The sequence below is a fragment of the Equus asinus genome, chromosome 16 (genome assembly GCF_041296235.1).
Source record: "Equus asinus isolate D_3611 breed Donkey chromosome 16, EquAss-T2T_v2, whole genome shotgun sequence".
NCBI classification, from domain to species: domain Eukaryota; kingdom Metazoa; phylum Chordata; class Mammalia; order Perissodactyla; family Equidae; genus Equus; species Equus asinus.
In genome coordinates this window covers 29,782,714-29,802,211 of record NC_091805.1, presented here as the reverse complement: position 1 = coordinate 29,802,211, position 19,498 = coordinate 29,782,714, and positions in this window count along the sequence as shown.

Here is a 19,498-nt window from a genome sequence, read left to right as displayed (position 1 = left end):
CTTGGGCTCTGAAGTGCCCCATCCCACATGCTGTTGGTGTTGTCTGCCCTCGGTTGCTTCAAAATTGGTGCATCCTCAGGTCCAGCTGGTGGCTTAGTGATTAAGTTCACACAATCTGCTTGGCAGGTTTGGATCCCGGGCGTGGACCTAAACACCACTTGTCAAGCCATGTTGTGGTGACACCCTACATGTGAAATAGAAGAAGATTGGCACAGATGTTAGCTCAGGGCCAATCTTTCTCACACACCCAAAACAAAACAACATTGGTGCATCCAATTCCAGTATCTATAATTTCATTTCTTCTGCAATCATCCTCTAAGCACATCCAGACCTTTTACTCAGAGAAAGAGGTGCATGAGTGATTTGGACATTTTTATAAAAGTTATAGAGACCCATTATGCCTCATACATTGGCCTGTGTGGGCCACTGTAGGAGGCTTTGTTGACTGTGTGCTCAATCAAGTGGTAATTATCCTTATGATCTAGGACCCTGTCAATCCAACTAGAGAGTTCCAGTGCCAGAACCAGAATTAAGTTTGAATCTCCCAGGACCCCTTTTGACTGGGCTGCCATCTGGAGGGTATAGCAACCAGGCTGGCCTGGGGTTACTATCAGGGGAGAGAAAGACATCCTGTGCCCAGAAATGATCAGGAAGAAATCTCAAATTTTCAAAATAAGTCTATATCACCTCCCATCCCTTTTGTCCTGATCATTACCCAGAAAGCAGACAAGAGGAAATGATCCCTTTCTAAGGACAGCTGCATTTGGTGACCAAACTGCCTTACTAAAGTGTGTGGACCAGGAGAAGGTGAGGGAAGTAGAGTCAGAAATTTTTTGAATCAATTTTTGAGGAGGCCATTCTGATGCCTGTGGACAGTAGGGAGCATGGAAGGTCCAGCTAATATCTGTACTATAAGCAGCTGAGGCAAACATAGAAGTGTAGGAAGAGTTCAGATGGCATGAAGAGAAAGGGCCTCTCCAGGTCGGCAAAGCTTTACATTTACCTTTAGTTTCAAACAGCGTGGCTGTTTCAAACAGGAAGCTGCTCATGGCTCAACCGAAAGAACTTGCAATGCTTTTGGCTGGTTTAACAGTTTAAATTGGGTGAAGATCCTCATGGCCAATACCACCTACTTCAGCTGTGGGAACCCTTTGGTTCAGTTGTCACAGACACATTATTTTCTGGCTAACGTCCCTGGGTTTTCACCCTTTTGCTGACTTAAGCTTGGCTCACACAATGGCAACCCTTTTTAAAGGAGTCTGCCTCAATCTGAGGCAGCTGCTGCCCCATGATCAAAATAACATCTGTTAAGGTTTCATCTAGTTGCAATGTAAGTTTTTCAGGCCTCTGGAATTGACCGTAAGAATTATGCAGAATTCTTCGGGTCAGTTTCTCGTTCTCCAATGGGTCACCTGCATTAGCATTGTAAACCCAATCCCAGGCTGTAAGAGCTCAAATATTAGTTAATGTCTCATCTATGGCTTCCCATGGGAGTTTGTTTGTCACTGGGAAATCTCCCCAAAGGGCCATTATAGCAACCGGGACCTACTGCAAAATACCCTGAGATATTTTGCTCTTATCCGAATGGGTCTAAGGTTGGTATGATACATTGTAGAGTTGACTGAGCCATAAAATGGCCCAGCTGTTGCCATTCTTCCAAAAAGGGGCAAAACCTTCTGCCCATCCAGGATGAGTATTAATATTAGTACTAGTTATAGCGAGGCTGACCTAAAGCTGACAACCAGATTGCTGGGGTAGTCTCTCGAAACAGAGGAGACCTAACAGCACTCCAGGCACACACAGCTAGCTTTGACCCTAACTTACTAGTACTCAGCCTGTAACTCTTCAATTCCTACTTATAATTGGCAAAAAAAAGTGGATAACTGTTTAACACCTTATTGACCATAAAATTTGGTCAACACGTTCCCTACCGATTCCCAGGGACTTCCCTCAAAATCTGTTAATCGGCCTACAAGGCCCTCAGCCTGGCTCTTTCACATCACAGTCTACATCCTATCTTGGTCACCAAGACCGTCAAGAACTGTGAAGAGTCTGAGATTTTACTATCTTAATAATCTAGGATAGTCTGCCACAGTTTTGTGGATGCTGGGAGAAAACGCAAGACTCCTGTATCATAGACAAAGGACTTTATTACTCACAGCAATAGCAATAGCCAGATGTCAGCATTTATGGCAGTTTCCCAAGCCCTATTGCCCACAGGACAATGCAAAGAAGGCCAGACCCATGGAGAATTGTTTCCCAACAATGAGTTTTAGCAACTGCTTCTCCAAGTTGCACCATTCCTCATAAATCTCTTATGAGTCATAGTCTATTCTGCATCCCAGTTTATCACAGATTGGAGATAGGATATTAGTAGATGAAATGGAGCCAGAGATGGTGATGACTGGGAAGGACCTTAATGGATAGAGGCAACAGGCATTAGTAGATTTATTAGAAGATTTTTTGGTTACAAATGGCAGAAACCTACTCTGGTTAACATAAGTAAAAAGGAAATTTGTTACAGAATTATGGAGTAGCTTAGAGAAATAAAAGAAAAATTTGGCAATAGGGTCTTTGGGAGGCCAGGAAGCAGGGCAAATCCAGGAATCTAGATCCAGAAATTCATGAACTGTCTCCCCAGGGCATCCCTGTTAGGATGACCTAGCTTCAACAGTTTTTATTCTTGTATTTCACACAGCTCAAGATTCAAATTTTCATGGGGGAGAGTCTGATTGGCCTCTTTTAGGTCATATGCCCACATCTTGGGCAGATGTGGGTAGGAATCTTAACAGACAATTATACCAAGATTGCATTCAGGGTGAAGGGGAGGCCCCAAAGAAAAATCAAGATATTTCCCTACATTTAAGATTGACTTTCTCAATCTTCTCCATATGATGGGGGATACAGTTGCTAGCAATTCAGGGATCACATCCAACATCTCTATGGCCAGTGAGGGAAGGGAAAGGATCATCAGGAATGTCTTCGAATGGCCAGGCTGGGTCGCATGCCCTGCATGTGGGGCTTGGGATGGGGATAGGGTATTGGGACAGATTCCTATACCCAAACCATAGAGTGAAATCGGGCAGGAACAGTTTCCTAAAGAATGGAGGTGTCATTACCAAAAGAAAGGTGCAAGAGTGGTACTGGACAGAGAAAAGCAACGGATGTCCACTATGGTCACCAACCCTGCATTATCCTTTTTTCCGGTCTGGAATGTTGTGAGTCCTGGCTTGAGCATATCTGTAGGAGAAAGACATTGCTGGGGAATTTTCACAGGAGGGGGATCCCAGACCAGAGTGGATGGGTTCTCTCTCTGGCCACCAGAGGGCAATGGTGGGGAGGCAGGCTCGGGCACAGAAAATGGCTGTGGGGTCTTAGCCCCCACTCGTTTCATCTCTGGGTGCCCAAGGCCATTCTGGGGCCACCAGAAGGCACAGCTAGAGCCCAAGGCTGAGAGGTCTGCCACTAAGTGCCACCAGCTTCTCATTAGGGAGCTGAAGAAAATCTACAAGGCAGGCAGGGTCAGGTAGGCAGGTTTGCCATTGGGGCCTACAGCCCATGGACCAGGAAGAGGCAAGGAGCTTACTGTACTGCCTCTCATCCCAGGCCACTCTGTGACAAAAAGCACAGTCTCAAATGTCAAGCTCACAGGACAGGTCAGGAGATGGGAATAAGGGTGAGGTGTGCCAGCAAAACTCTAAAACCAAATACCAGCCAAGGTCACATTGTAGAAAACAAATTTTAATATGTCATATATATTATAATATGGCATGCTATATAAAACTTGCATTGGCCCACCTCTCCTTGGATCACCATGCACTTACTGTAGGAGTAATGCAGAAAGAAGCCACAACAGGAGAACATTGGTGCCGCTGCACAACATCCATGGAGCGTGTCCACATCGGCTCCCAGCCACAGAGCTCCCCATGTGGGTGTGGGTCAGAGGATAAAGTCTGGGAACCAGAGAACCCGAAAGTCTGAGATGTGGAGATCATTTGCAGGCCATGGTTCCAGATTAAGCTGTCATAAGAAAACACAAACGACTTAACTATGAACCTGTCTTCATAACCAGACACAGCCAGCATTGCAACTCATCCTTACATGATAGTGAGGCCTCCTTCCTTGGCAGCCTAGCATTTAATCCAGGCCAACATTTTAAAAACTTCAACAACCAGGGGCTGGTCAGTGACATAGTAGTTAAGTTCACACATTCTTCTTCAGTGGCTCGGAGTTTGCAGGTTCAGATCCTGGGCATGGACCTACACATCACTCATCAAGCCATGCTGTGGTGGTGTCCCACATACGAAAAATACAGGAAGATTGGCACAGATGTTAGCTCAGTGACAATCTTCCTCAAGCGAAAAAGAGGAGGGTTGGCAACAGATGTTAACTTAGGGCCAGTCTTCCTCACCAAAACAAAAAAAAATCAACAACCAAACAACCCAAGTGTCCATCCACTAGAAGATGGATAAATAAACTGGGGTACATCCATACAGTGGAATACCACTTACGGGTGAAAAGGAGCAAACTACTGATTCACACAACAATAAGGAGGAATTTCAAAAGCATTATGTTAAGTTAAGGAAGCCAGACATAAAAGAATTACACACTTTATGATTACGTTTATATGAAACTCTGGAAAAGACAAAATTATAGTGACAAAAAGTCAATGATGTTTGCCAGGAATGGGGGAAGGGGATTCGCTGCTAAGGGGCACAAGGAAACTTTTGGGGGTAATGAATTTTTTCTAATTTTTTGATTCTGATGGTGGTTAAATGACTGTATCCCTTCAAATCGTATACTTAAAATGGTGACTTTTTTTTTATTGTGGTGACATATATAGAGACTAAAACTTGATATTTTAACCATTAAGTTTACAATTACATTCACAATGCTGCACAACCAATACCATTCTCTATTTCCAAACATTTTCATCACACCAAACAGAAGCTCTGTGTCCATTCCCCCTTCTCCCCGGGTGACTTCTGTTGTACACAAATTATACCTCAATAAAGCTGATTAAAAAAAATTCACTGCCTCCATCCGGTCCCTGCAATAAATGCCTACTCCGTAGTTGAGGTCATTTTTATAATCTTTATTATGCAACTCCATTTGGCTTCCCTCTGGGCTCCAACCCTGCAGGCCCAGGCCATGGCAGTCATTTGCCTTTCCAGGACGTGCACAAATTATGCACGCGCCCAGCTTCCCAGGTTATCTGGGGACTTACTCTTTGGACTTGCTCATTCTGACAGCAAGGCATCTCTTCAATCTCTCCTGCTCTGTGAATCTTTTAGACCAGCTCAGCCTACTAGCTTCTAGCTTTGGCACCACACACACATGCACACACCCTCCAACTGCTTCTCCCTTCAGCAGTGTGACACAACCTGTTTTGCATGTGGTTCTCACACCCAGATCCGCTTTCCCTTAGCTTGCTCTCCTCCTTGTCAGCCAGCCAAGTCCAATTTGGACCTCGTATTTATGTCCTCAAATAGCATACAGCTGATTAAAAGTCCAGGTAAAGAGAAAGACATTTTGTTTTCTCCTAAAAAGACAGGAATCCTTTCTATGGCATCCTTTCTATGGCATCTCTGTAATCACACATTTCTAAGGACAGGGAGCTCTTATCTTCCAGTGTCCTATTCTATTATTATAGCAACAGCTTAGAATGTGACTGTTGCTCCTGTTGTCCTTTAAGGGGACAGAGGAAAATGTGCTTTACCCTTTTGGCTCTTGTTCCCCTTCTTCTGCCTAAGATGTGTAACCAAGCCCTTGTAGGGGAGGACGAAATTGTCCTCTAGCCTTCTAGGTTCTTCTGGCTGGTCTAAGAATTAAATTGACATGAGCTAGAATAACAGAAAAAATCAAACAAAATTTAATAACATGTATACATGGAGAAACCCAGGAAAACTGAGTAACACGCCAAAGTGACCGAAGCCACCACCTTAAATGCTACCTTTAGCTAAAGATGGAGGAGGATGTTGGGGGTAGTGGTTAGGGACTTCAAAGGGGAGATGGAAAAGTAAAGGTTTAGTAAACAAAATCTTTGCCATGCCTTGGAAAGACAATGAGTCATGGAGAGGACTAGATCAAATGGACCTTGCTAGGTTCCTCCCTAGTTCATACTACACTATAGTTATCCACGGTGATACTCATTCCTGGAACAGGCCTTCTATCTTAAATTCTTTTAGGTATTTAGGGAGAAGTTCAAAGTTTCTTCCCGAATCTTTTGTTCTCAAAAATAATCAGCCCCAGATAATCAAGCCAAAGAGACACATTTTGGGGTGCAAATTCTTCTCCCCTACCCCCTCCTCCCACTTTTTTCCCCAAGCCAAGGGCAAGGGTGGTCCTTGGTTAAAGAGGAAATCCCATCTTTTCACAAGAGGTGCTATCAAAGCTGCTGCGGGGTGTGTGGCTAAGGGAGTGGCCATTTAGGGACCATTTCTTATTCTATGAAGTCTGAGGGGACACAATTTGAAATCATGAGATTAAGGAAAGAAATGAATACAGTCAATAATGGGGAAATGAAGATGGGGTCTGCAGCTTATGTGGGTTGGGCTACCTCAAAGGGGGCTGGGCTTGGGCTGCTCACCATGATTCCTCTGCAGGGTTTGAAGTATTGACCCCCTCCCCATACATCTCCGAGGGATGTGCAAAGCCAGCAGATCACACCATCAGTGTGTACCGTAGGGTCCCTTGTCCCCTTCAATGTGCTCAGGGAAATTTACCACTGGAGGTAGAGAAATAATTCTGGGGCAAGACTGACCCTTGTGGACGGGTAGCAAGGTTTCTTTGAGAGGTGGGAGAAGAAGCAACGAAGAGGTTAGAAGAAAGATGTAAGGGTAGAGAATGATGTTAGTGACCAGGCATACCCATGAGGAACTCCCTATGAATAATTGAACTTCCTGAGGCACTTCTGGTAAAAGCCGATTTAACCCTCAGTTTTAGTCCTGTTCCCCCATCATCCTGTATTATAATTCCCTTTGCTTCAATGGAACCCCCCCTCAACACTCCTCCCATCCCAAAGCAGTCTGAAAACTGCACAGGCTTGTGTGATGGTGTTTTAGAAAGTTAAGTGAGGGTTTCCTAAACAAAGTGTAGCCTGCCCACACTCACAGCTCCACCGGTGCTGATGGAGCATGCTTTCAGGGCAGGGGACCATGCCCAGGGATTCCAGCCAGGGAGCAGTGTGAGATTATCTGAGGTCCTCAGCAGAGCCGGGAGCAGAGGGAAGAGGCACTTGAGGTTGAAGAACAGCTCCTGAAATACATACAACTCAGGTGGAATGCAAGAGAAAACCTTTCCAAATACTTAAAGAGGAAAGCAAACTTTTAACGAGGGGAAGATGCTATTTGGGCCACAAGTAGATCAGGATCTAGACATTTCACTTTACCTCAGAGAGGAGAAGCGAGTGGCAATGGATTTGTCAAGGTCAAGGCCATGTTCTCTAGGGTGGAGCATTGAGTGAGAATTTAAACAAATTTACACAAAAACCATCTTAAACAAAACTAAAAAGGAACAAATCAGGATAGATGTTCCCACACCAAGTGATAAACAAAGAGTTATGATCTCAATATAGACAGAGTGCCCTAAAACTCAGTGAGAAAAGACAACGTAATAGAGAACTGAAAATCATAGCAGACTCAAAATAGGGTAAAGCAGGGAAGGCTCATTTACAGGGACTCGGGGTAGAGCTGGGAATGAGGGGCACCACAGTCACCTGGGGCTATTGGCAGCCAACAGATATTATTTTTATGTGTGAAAAGTCAAAAGGAGAGAAAAGATACGGCAGCTCAGAGGGAGAAAAGGTCAGTTAGAGGAACAATGAACTTTGTTCTGAAGGCAAAACCAATCAGAGTAAACGCTTTGAGTTGACTCTCTTCCCACCTGTGACCTCTGGTCGGGCTCTCCACTGGCTGAATCCAGCTGGCAGCCGGAGGGAGGGCCATGTTGAAGAAGCCTGTAGAGGTCAAACTTCTAGGGCAAGAGCAAGACGGAGAAGGCGGAGAGTTAATCTGGTAACTCGCAAATTGGCAAATGGTAAACAACTATACTACTTGGTATCGGCAAGGTTATGGGGCATAAGACGCTCTCAGACACATTTTATTGGGAGTATAAATTGGTATATAAGCTTTTGGGGGGATAATTTGAAAATATTATAATTCGAGATAGGAGTAAACAATCCCATGTCTAATAATTTAGCCTACACAGCTACTTTTAGGAATACACAGGAATACACGTACAAAGATGTTCAATGCTATATTGCAACTGGGAAAAGTTGGAATTAACCTAAATTTATATAATGAAATTCTACGTACCCATTTGTGTTGGTTCTCTATTACTGTGTAACCCTCTGAAACTTCAGAAATTTAGCAGCTTAAAAATAACTATCTCACAGTTTGTGTGGATCAGGAATCCCTGAATGGCTTAGCTAGATACCCTTGGCTCAAAGGCTCTCAGGAGGTTGCGTTCTACTGTTGATCAAGGCTATGAACTCATCGGAAGACTCAATGGGGGCAAGGGCAAGGAGAAGACAGAGATAGACATCCACGTCTTTTATTCCTGCAGTGGCTCCCCATCCGGTTCGGACTGGCGTGGGTATCCTCTCTTGCCATCGGAGTGGTAAGATTCACAGTAAGGGTTTGTCTTCAGACTGGGAGGAACCCAGAGGAGGTTTTCCATCCTGCTCTGATCCCCCGGGTCGGTCCGCCTTACGTAAAAAGCCCTTCTCCTTTGAGAGGAAACACTGCAGTCTGGAGCTGAAGTCTGAGCTAATTACAAAGTCTTGCCTTTGTTCTTGTGAATATATTTCCCCCTGTTACCTTAGGAGAAGGGATTGGCATCTAAAACAGAATTAAAATAATCTTGTGTTCCAACAGGTCCTAGCTAAATCCATGTCTCAACACGTCACACCCTTCAAATATATGAGACTACACCTGTCATGAAGACGTCCCTTATGGTCCTTCTAAGTCTTCTCTCCTTGAGTCTAAACACTTCCTATTTCTTGTCATTTTCCCTCAAATGGGGTAGGTTTTATATCGTTTATCATTTAGCTCTCTAAAGTAGTTGTATGGTGCTTCATAAATGCTTGATGAATGATTTCATTCATTCAATAATAAATATTCTAATTTATCAATGTCCTTCTTTAAACATCACCAGGGTGCTGGAGCATTTTAAGGACAAGTGTATCAGTTAGGATGCTTTAGATTGCACAGAAAAGAAAAACCGACCTCAACCTAACTTAAACAATAATGGGATCCATCAGTTCGCAAAACAAAGAGTCCAGAAGTTGTAAAGATGCAGGAGGATTAGAAGGAGAGGTTCACATTGTGGTAGGGGCTCTGGCTCAGCTTGTCTATGACACTCTCGGCTCACCTTTGGACATGGTCCTCAGGCTGGAGTTTCTCCTGATGGCAAAGTACCCGCAGCCACTCCACTCTTACCAGGGCAAGTCACGCCCACTCCGAGAACAGAGGGCTTGCCTTTCCCTAACCACCAAGCCAAAGGGACTTTAGCTGGATCAGACCAACTTGGGCCACCTTCCCGGCCGTAAACCAACCACCGCCTGGACTGTTTGACTTGGGCTTGGCACTCTGAGCCAACGACTGCTGCCAAGAGGATGGGGCCTCCAGGCCAGTCAAATCCTCTTTTTCCAACTCCACCCCAGCACCTAGAGGTGGAAAAATCTTACCCAAATCCCGCGACTGGAAAATGTAGATCCTGCTAGGGAGAGGGCAAAAATCCTGACTCTTCCATTATGTATTCAGTTGGTGTTTACTCAGTACTGACTACTGTGTGCCTGACACCCTCCCACACCCTGGGGACACAGCAGAGAACAAAGTGGACAAAGTCCCTGCTGTCATGGAGGGGAGATAGGAAATAAACAAACAAGTACATAAGTCAGTTGGGGTAAGATCTCTGAGGAATGAGCGGTGCTGCTGTTCTGGGGAGGGTCGTGGGGCCCCTCTCAGGAAAGGTGACATTTGAGACATGATTAAGAGGAAATAAGGGAGGGAACCATGCAGCAGGAGAGCAAAGAACACAACGGGAGCACTCAGCAAGCACAGAGGGCCTGAGGTGGGAGAGGGCCTGTCCCGTCTGAGGAACACCGAGGAGTGAAGGCCTGTGGGAATGGGAGCTGGCAGGGAAATCACCCAGGTCTTCCTGGGGCAGGGGCCTGATCTTTAAGCTGTGGTGGCCACACCGTGGGTTGCTATGTCACTGCCATCTCCACGTGTTCCTTCCACAGAGCTCATCTCCTGTGAAAGTCTGCAAATATCAGACAGTTGGCTTTCCCTGCTGCCCTGCAGCTGAGGCAAGAGCGAGTGATCCAAAACCTGGCTAGGTTTCTGTAAGTTATAGCTTATGACCAGAAAGACTGGAAAGCGGGAGACTGCAAGCCAAGAGCCAGTCAGGAGGCTTTTTCCAGATTCTAGGACAGAGATAAGTTGTGTCTGAATAGCAGTAATGATCACAGGGCAAGAGATGAGGGTTGGATGAGACAGAGATGACAGAGATAGAAGGGACATGTTCTGACCACCAGATGCGAGCAGAAAGGGAGCGAGAAGTCAGATGAGGAAGCAGCGAGTGGAGAGGGGCAGAGCCTGGAGCAAGAGTAGTAGTGTGTTAGAGAAAACGATTCAGTGACATGGTGGCTGTCCCTCTGACATGCACATCCACATGCAGGGGGAGGGAAAAGACTCATCTTTGCAGAAGAGGGTCGAGAAGGTAAGAATAGAAACTAATGAGACTCATGCACAGATCTGGCCTTTGCGTGTATTCTTCTTTCTGCCTGGGGCGCTCTTGGCCCTGCAAACCCTTATGCATCCTGCTATATCCAGATTAATTGCCACCTCCTCCTGGAAACCTTCTTGGACTACCTTGAGGCAGAATTAGTTCTTTTTCTAGGCTACTGGAGCCCTTCATTAACATCTGCATCCTATCACTTGCTATGCAAATGCGTTGTAATTTCTCTTTTCCCCCTTTAGTATAGACTGCAGGTGGGCTGCTTAGGGGTCAGCTTAACGTTTTTGTAACCCTGGCATTCACCACTGTGTCTGCACTATACGAGGTAATCATCAAAAGAGTGATGAATGAATGAATGAAATATTGATCATGGAAAAAAGTAGAGGTTAAAAGTGATAGCAGAAAGGGGTAAAATTTTGAAATATTTAAAAGTTAGGATACTGAGTCATTCGCAGAGAATGGTGGAAGAGGTGAAGTTATCCTTGGAAACTCTTAGAAGATTCTGTATGTGGAAGGAGGAGATCTCAATCTTTGAGCTAGTACCCAATGTGAAGAAGAATTGGAATCATTATGTGAGAATAGCTCAAGAAGAAGGGTGCAGAGAAAAGTAGATGAAATATTAGATCAAGGTGAAAGCCAGGACCCACAGAGAACCTGAAGGTCAGGAAGTCAGGAGAGTAAGACTTTAGGATTTTCTGGAAACATAAGTCACATTTTATGATGCAACCATACAACGTAATCATAAAAACCTTACATGCTCGAGACTGACTTGAGGGGTGTGCATGCTCAGGCTTCAGGGTGGTAAACATGATAGTTTTGTGTCACTTTTCTGGGGGCTGATCTTCTGGCCAGGCCAACAGCATTTTTTCCTTGTTTCTGTTCTTCTTCTCCTGTCTCAAGACAATTTGGGAAAATTAAAGTGGTACCAGCCACGATGCTGTTTTTATTTTCTCCATTTTATCTCAATGATTTCATAGTGTACTCTCTCTCAATGGTTCTCAAGCCAGGAGAATTTTGGGTTTCTGCTGCCCACCCCCCACCACCACCAAAATGGAGACATTTCAGTCATCACAACTGGCATCTACTGGGTAGAGACCAGAGATGCTGCTAAATATCCTACAAAGCACAGGACAGCCCTCAACAACAAAGAATTATCAGCCCCCAAATGTCAGTAGTGCCGAGGTTGAGAAACTCTGTAAAATCTATTCCATATTAATAGGGTAGATATTACAGCAGCTATTTGGCTGGCCAGGTTTAAAATTTTGTGATTCTTAACAAATGTTAAAATGTTGAAGATATTCCCTTTATTTTCATTTTTGAGGTGAAAGGGAGACTTTATTGATATTTCTTATATTGCACTTCAAATGTACACAAATTGATAAGTGTGGCTACACTGTGATTCTTCAGGAACTCACTAAGAGCTGTGACAACAGGAGGAGCAAAGGTCTGCGCAATTTCTTTGTCCCAATTCTGTAATGCGCCACGAGAGGACGCCAGAAGACTGCTTTTGAAAACTTACGAGGGCCGTTTTTGGTTTTGTTTAAATCATATGAAAAATAGTCACAAGATGGAGCCAAAAGATTCCTTCTGAAAATCTAAGGGGCCAGTTCTTCCTTCAGTTCTTTAAATTACACCTAAAATGGCATATGGTTATCATATTTAACGAGCAAAAATACAGTACATGAGGTCAAGCACAAACATTTCAATTCCACAGAGACCAAATCGTTTTTCTCTGTTCTGGATCCCAGCCATAGGAAACTCTAGGAGAAAAAAAAAATTCTGTTTTTATTAATCTACTAAAATTTTTATGAAAAATTTTTTAAAAATCACACTTCCATCGGCCTGGTGGCATAGTGGTTAGGTTCGCCTGCTCTGCTTTGGCGGCTGGGTTCCAGGATTTGGGTCCCCAGTGCAGACTTACACCACTCCAAGCCATGCTGTGGAGGCATCCCACAAAAAAATAGAAGAGGATTGGCACAGGTGTTAGCTCAGTGACAATCTTCCTCAGGCAAAAAAGGAGAGATTGGCAACAGATGTAGCTCAGGACCAATCTTACTCACCAAAAAATAAATTTAAAAAATATCACACTTCCATTGATGGTGATTTCGCAGCCCCGTGGCATAGAAAGGTTGGAGTTCTCCAGATCCGCTATCAAGAGCTCCAGTTCCCTTCCTAGACAGGTTACTGCGAGGAAAGCCGCATTGGTCACTCCTGGTTTCTTTAAGGAAAAAGCTCGGGAGCTGGCCCTGTGGCTGAGTGGTTAAGTTCGTGCGCTTTGCTTCACCGGCCCAGGGTTTCGCCAGTTCGGATCCTGGGCACAGACGTGGCACCACTCATCGAGCCACGCTGAGGCGGCATCCCACATGCCACAACTAGAAGGACCCACAACTAAAAATACACAGCTATGTACCAGGGGTCTTTGGGAGAAAAAGGGGAAAAAATAAAATCTTTAAGAAAAAAGCTCAAAAAATGATTTTAGACAACAAAAATTAACAAAATGCAGGGCCTTGGCCTGGCAAAACCTGGTTTCCCTGTCCCTCTCTCCTTTCCTGGGTCAGCCCTTTGTGGGCAGCCGAGCCTGAAGTGACCTGCAGGCTGTTCCCATGGGCTGGGCAGCCCAGGAGGTGGGGAAGGACCGGCCAGGGGACACAGGTTCAAAATAGCACGTGTTTAGCCCTGGAGAAAGGGAACTTGGGGCCTTTCAGATGTCCCAGTATGACTCTCAGAGCAGTGATAATTCCTTGGAAATTATCTCAACTTACTTTCTCTCTTTTGTACTTAGGTGAAGAATAGGCTTAAAGTAAGAAAGAGCCTTGAAGTTGGAACCACAGGATCCCGGTTTTGTCTTGTCCGAATTGTCGAGCAGAGCAGATGCAGGAGGCGGAGGGGCAAGAGGGCCCACAGGCAGAGGCGCGAGGATGGCCGAGCCCAGGCTGCTCGCTTCCTCTGCAGGGGGCTCTGGGGGGTCGGTGCCTCGACCTTCATCTGACAGATGGGCCAACGCAGAACTTGAGAAGTGACTTTTTCAAGGTCACACAACTGGTAAGAGATGGAACCAGGAGTCCACCAGATAGCTAAGAAATGCCAAGCATGTGGAATTTTAATCAAAGCTGACCACTCACCATCCACAACCTTTAGCATTTACTCTGGGTGGTTGTTGTCAGAGGAACGCATAGAAAACGGGTTATTTACTCTCTGTTGCTTTGACCGAAGTGGCAATGACCACAGAGGATATGCAGGTGACTCAGGCCCTGCCCAGAGGAGGGGACTCGCATCCTCTCTAAGGAAGTCCCAGGATGTGGGCGTCTCCAGGTCAGAGTGGAGAAAGATGCTCCATGGCTGCCTACAGAAGCTCCCCAGCTTCCTCCGAGGTGGTAGTTTCCCTCCACCGTTTATGGGTGTGCTATAAAAAGAAAAGCGCCTGTAAACCACTGAAGTACATGAACAATCTAATTAAAATAATTAAAGTAATCGCTTGTGAAAAAAGTAGTAAAGCTAAATATTATAGAGCAGCCATGTGGGAAGACGAAAATTGCTGACATTCTTTAGGTCTAACCTGCTCCATTTGGCACAGAAAAGCACGGACAGTTGGCTAGGTCCCTTCTGAGGATATGGTTCCTCCCTCCCAACGAGATTCAAACTCTCCTGCTTCTCAGCTCAACGTTTAATTTCCTTCTCGGCAGCAGCCATACATCTGTAGTGACGCCCCAGCGGTTCTCACTCCATGTTGTTCCTTCTAGTCAAGCATCTGACTTTTTTTCTTTTAACTCAAAGATCGTGAAAGTTTAGAACCTCAGGACTGAAGGGCCCTGGAGACGCCTGGTAAAATGGCCCATAAGAGGCCAGGCTCCACTCGACTACCAGCCAGCCTTGGCTTGAGCACCTTTCAGTGGTGAGGAAGTGACAACTGTGGCTGGCTGTCTGCTGTCAAATACCATTTTGTTTTTGTTTTAAGCCACACTCTATCCCTTTAACGTCCCACTATTCCTCATGCTGTCCCTTGGGGCTGTAGAGAATAAGAAAAATGCCTCTTCCCAATATGAGGAGGCAGAATTATGTCAGCTCCTGCCTGCCCAGGCTCTAGCACCGAACCTGCCGGGTGTTCCCCCAGGAGTGGAGCCCCGGTGGAAAAGTCCCAGTGTACCCAGTAGGAGTGTTGACCTGAAATGGTTGAACGCAGCCCAGCAGAGGAGAGGCCCAGAACCTTCGCTGGGAGGAACAACGGTCGTATCTGAGGCGAAATGGAACATCAAATCCAAAGGTCGAACAGGGAACAGAGGAAGGACATCAAGCAGTAAATTTGTTAGCTCAGAGGCTCAGGAACGGAGGAGAAACAGTAAAAGGAACAGGTCCAGGAAGGCAGGTCAGAACTAAGACTGTGAGTTGCACATTTCTACAGGAGTTTGCCTTTTCCGTTGTGATTCACATGTGTCCCGAGGCCACGCAGAGCCAGAGAGCCTCAGCTAAACGCTGGTGGCTCTTCAGGTAATCACCGTATGACAGGCTATCGACACAGCCTTTATAATGCATTCTGGAATCTTGTTGAACATCTTGTCAAATATCTGGTCGTTAGTTGGTAGAATCACCTGACACTTTTGAGTAATAGGGTGTCTGAGAGGTGTTTAAAATGTAGACCAGAACGTGGAGCAGACTTTCTCTGCTCAGGAAAAGTCACTTTAGTGGACCCTCTGAGTTATGTAAACACAGCTTGATAAAGTGTGTGGAAAGCATTTAGTGCAACCAATAGTCCCAGCTTTCATCACCTCTCTGCGCTGCAGAGCACGTGAGTGTCAGGGTCCTTGAACGATCGGAGGTAAGCGAGCAGAGGTGGACTTAGGGCAGACAGATACAGATCATCTTGCAGAATCAAGCAATTACCTTAAGATGTAAAAGCGGTAATACTGTTTTTGTGCTCTGAATCAACAAAGCAGGCCATCCTGGTTTCATTTGGAATACCACACTGACGATGTTCAATCCCCAGTTTTCTTAACGGTCACTGTGATTTGAGGACATTATTCACCAGTGCACTGCGTATCGAATGTAATACATCCAGATTGGGAAATTCGCTCTCACTGAGAGTGGCAGGTTTTGTCCACTAAGTCTCCCAGCTTCCTCTTGGCCGAGCCCTGTGGTGGGAACTGTGGTACAATTGCTGGCTCCATGAGCGCTCTCTCACCACCCTCCACTCCCCTCGGGCTGCAGGTCGCCCCTCACAAAGCACCACATCATGAGCTGCTTGCTTTGTACCTGCTCACACACAGCAAGACGCCTGGCTAGCCTGGGAAGTCCTCCAGTGCTGAGGCGACCTTATCCTTTAACAGTATCTATTCCATTCGAAATGAGAAACCCAGCAGCTCTCTCCAAATCTCTAGATGTTCCCACAGCATTATTCTCTTCCTAGTCACTTCTGTCCTCCTGCTTCTGCTAAATTCTCAGTCCTCACCCAGCCCCTCGCCTCCTGGATGCGCTGTCCCTTTTCTGCACCATGTCACCCCCACCAGGGAAACTGCTCCAGTTCCTCCCCACACCCCATCCCAGAGAAAACCACCCCACTGTGGCAGTTCATGTCCTCTGAGATTCAGTCACCAAGACAGAATTAGAAATGCAAGAGGTTTCTTGAGGAAAACACTCGTGAAGGAATAAAGGGGAGAGAGAGAGAGCAGAAGTAGGTAGGGGGATCCTTAGCCCATGACACAGGTCAGACACCTGTGAAGAGAGAAAGGGAAGGAAGGAAGAGGATTGATAGGCAGAGCCTGAGACCACAGCGCAGCTCTGAGGAAGTCCTTGCAGGCAGATGGAGAGATCTAGAGCAAAGAGCAGCCATTGGAGGAGTCCTGCCTTGGGCAGGAATGGCCCAGCCAGAGCTCCCTACTGAGTTCAGTCACAGGCTGGAGCACCCAGGGAGACAGTGGCCTTGGTGTGAACATTGCAGTGGGTCCCAAAGGTGTGGAGGCTGATGTAACTGCACCGCTTACAGCCGGTTCTCCTGACGAGAACTCTGGGTGGCACACTCCATGGCTGCCACGCCCATTGACTTGGGGCACCACATAGCAGACTTTTATTGAGGTTCTAAAGTGTAGGAGAGAATGATGGGAGTTGCATGAAATTATAGCACAGCCCAGCCAATAACCACATATTGGACACCCCTGTGTGTAAATCTCACTTGGCCATTCTTAAGCACGTACTAGGTTTCTTTGTGGAGGTCCCTGACAGCATCAGCCCCTCACTTCACTTCCCTCAGCTGCTCTTTCTCTTCCTCTGACTGCCAGCCTTCACTTCTTGTTGTGCTGTGTGGGAATCCTCTGTTGGTTAATGGATGATCCTTAAATTGTAACTTAGATGGGAGAGACAAAGAGAACAACTCACTCTGCCATGACGCTGACATCACCCTCACCCAATTCTTGATATTTTTTCTTATACAGGGCACTTCACCATTGGGAATTTCATCTTTCATATTCAAGGTCTTTGGCTAAACAAAGGATGGTCTCCTCTCTGAACAATTCAACTTCTATCTTTAAAATTAATGTTTTTAGGGGCCGGCTCCGTGGCTGAGTGGTTAAGTTCGCGCGTTGTGCTGCGGCGGCCCAGGGTTCAGATCCTGGGCGCGGACATGGCACTGCTCATCAGGCCACGTTGAGGTGGTGTCCCACATCCCACAACTAGAAGGACCTGCAACGAAGATATAAAACTATGTACAGGGGGTTGTGGGGAGCTAAAGCAGGCAAAAAAAAAAAAAAAAAAAAAAGAAGATTGGCAACGGTTGTTAGCTCAGGTGGCAATCTTTAAAAAATAAAAATTGTTTTTAGGCCCATTAAATAATTTTCTGCACCATTTCTTCAGAATTTTAGAATTGTAGATATTAATTGATAACTGAGTGCAGTTGCATTTTTTGCCAAAGAATTAACAGATATGTCTTCTAAGATTCTTACCATAACTGTCAATCACTTCATAAATGATTTCAACTCAATATAATTCAACAATATTTAGGGAGTTCCACTCAGTCCTAGAAACTACACTAAGTCACTTTGGGAGATTGCAAAGAGAAATAAAATTAGCTTCTGCCCCTAAGAAATAAGCTAGCTTCTAGCTTCTGGAGAGAACAATACGCATATGAAAAAGGACAAGTGTACACCCCACACAGACTCAGTGGCTGATTAAATGTTCTAGGTGAGGAGGCTGAAAATGACTTCTAGGATCCTCATTCAGGTAGAGTGATTAACTCATTTATCCAGAGAAAGGACAGGATTAAATGCAGAGGGGGTGGGGATGGAGAGAAATAAGTAGATGATTTTAGACATGTTTCAGTGACATTCAACAAATATTTGTTGAGTGGATGGATAAATGAATGAAAATCAATAATGTGAAATTTTCAAAAGGCAATCGGAAATTCCAACCTCAGGAGGGTAGTGAAGGGATGACCTGCAAAGAAATGATCAGTCATGGGTGCGATGAGGCCGCCTAGAGGAAGGAAAGTGCGAGAAACTGGACATGCTAAGTCTAGAATCCTTGGAGACTGGTCCATGAACAGACTGAGGAAAGAAAAGAAGACTCAGAAGGAATGATAAGGAAAGAGAGAAAACAACCTGTTACTGAAGGTGAACTCAGAGTCGCAGGATGCTAGAATAGAATGGGATAGAATACACCTGTTACAGTCTTCTTTGGCGGCCAGCAAACCAGCTGTTTCTGTGGAGTAAGGGGGCAAAATGCAGATAGAGGGGAGCGTAGCCACTGCAGGGAAGCAGAGAAGGGCCCTGCTGGCTCTGCATGTTGGAGGAAAAGCCAGAGGAAAGGGGAGCGTGGCTAGAGGCTGAGGCGAAGGAGCTGTTGGAGGAGCCACTGCCACTAGGAGAGTGGGGTGGGCTTACTGATGACAGGCCATCCTGAGAGGGCCCTGGGAAATTGAATCCCTGGTGCAAGACAGGCCAGCCTTGGAAAGGAGCGGGGACACTGTGTCCTCAAAAATGGGACACGAGGCCAGGTGGAAAAGAAAGGGACTATGTTTAGAGTTGAAAAAAGGAAAACTGAGGGTGAAATAGGTCTTCCCACCATCTTTTAGATGGAGGGAACCAGGTAGGGGTGTGGTCCTTGGAGAGCATAAAGGTTTTGAAAAGGCAGTAGACGGTCAGCCAGAGATGACCCGAGGCAGTTAGGAGGGTCCTCATTCTCACCTCAGACCATTCACTGCAAGAGCTATTATTGGAGTTATTTTTCACATATGATCTCACTTAAATCTTAGGACAATCTTAGGTAGTTTCTCTATTAAAGTTTTATTTTTGAGATGAGGAAATCAAAGCGCAGGAAAGGTTAAACAAAAAAAAAGTTTACAACTATGGAGCTGGACTTCAAAAGCCAGATTGTCTCACTCTAGAACTTATGCTCAGAACTGCCTGCTTCTAGAACAGCTAACCGTTCCCACGACCCCTTATAGACGGATGCCGTCACCAAGCCCTGCTCAGGATTCCTCTGTCTGACTTCCCGCTCCTGGCTCCAGGCCTTCTCAGAGGCTCTTCCTATATCAGAAATGCCCTGTCTGCCACGAAAACTGTTCCATCGCCTCTCTTCAAGGATTTCTTCACCTCTTCTATGATGTCTTCTCTTTTTAGAGGACTCTGAGGTTGAGATTTTCTTGCTCGTGCATACACTGCACAATGCATGTGCCTTCCTATCACTGGATGCCCAAGCTTGTGGGAAATTTTATGTCTACGCTGATGTCAGCTCCTTAAGAATCTTAAAATCTCGAAGTAGGGAGGGGTTG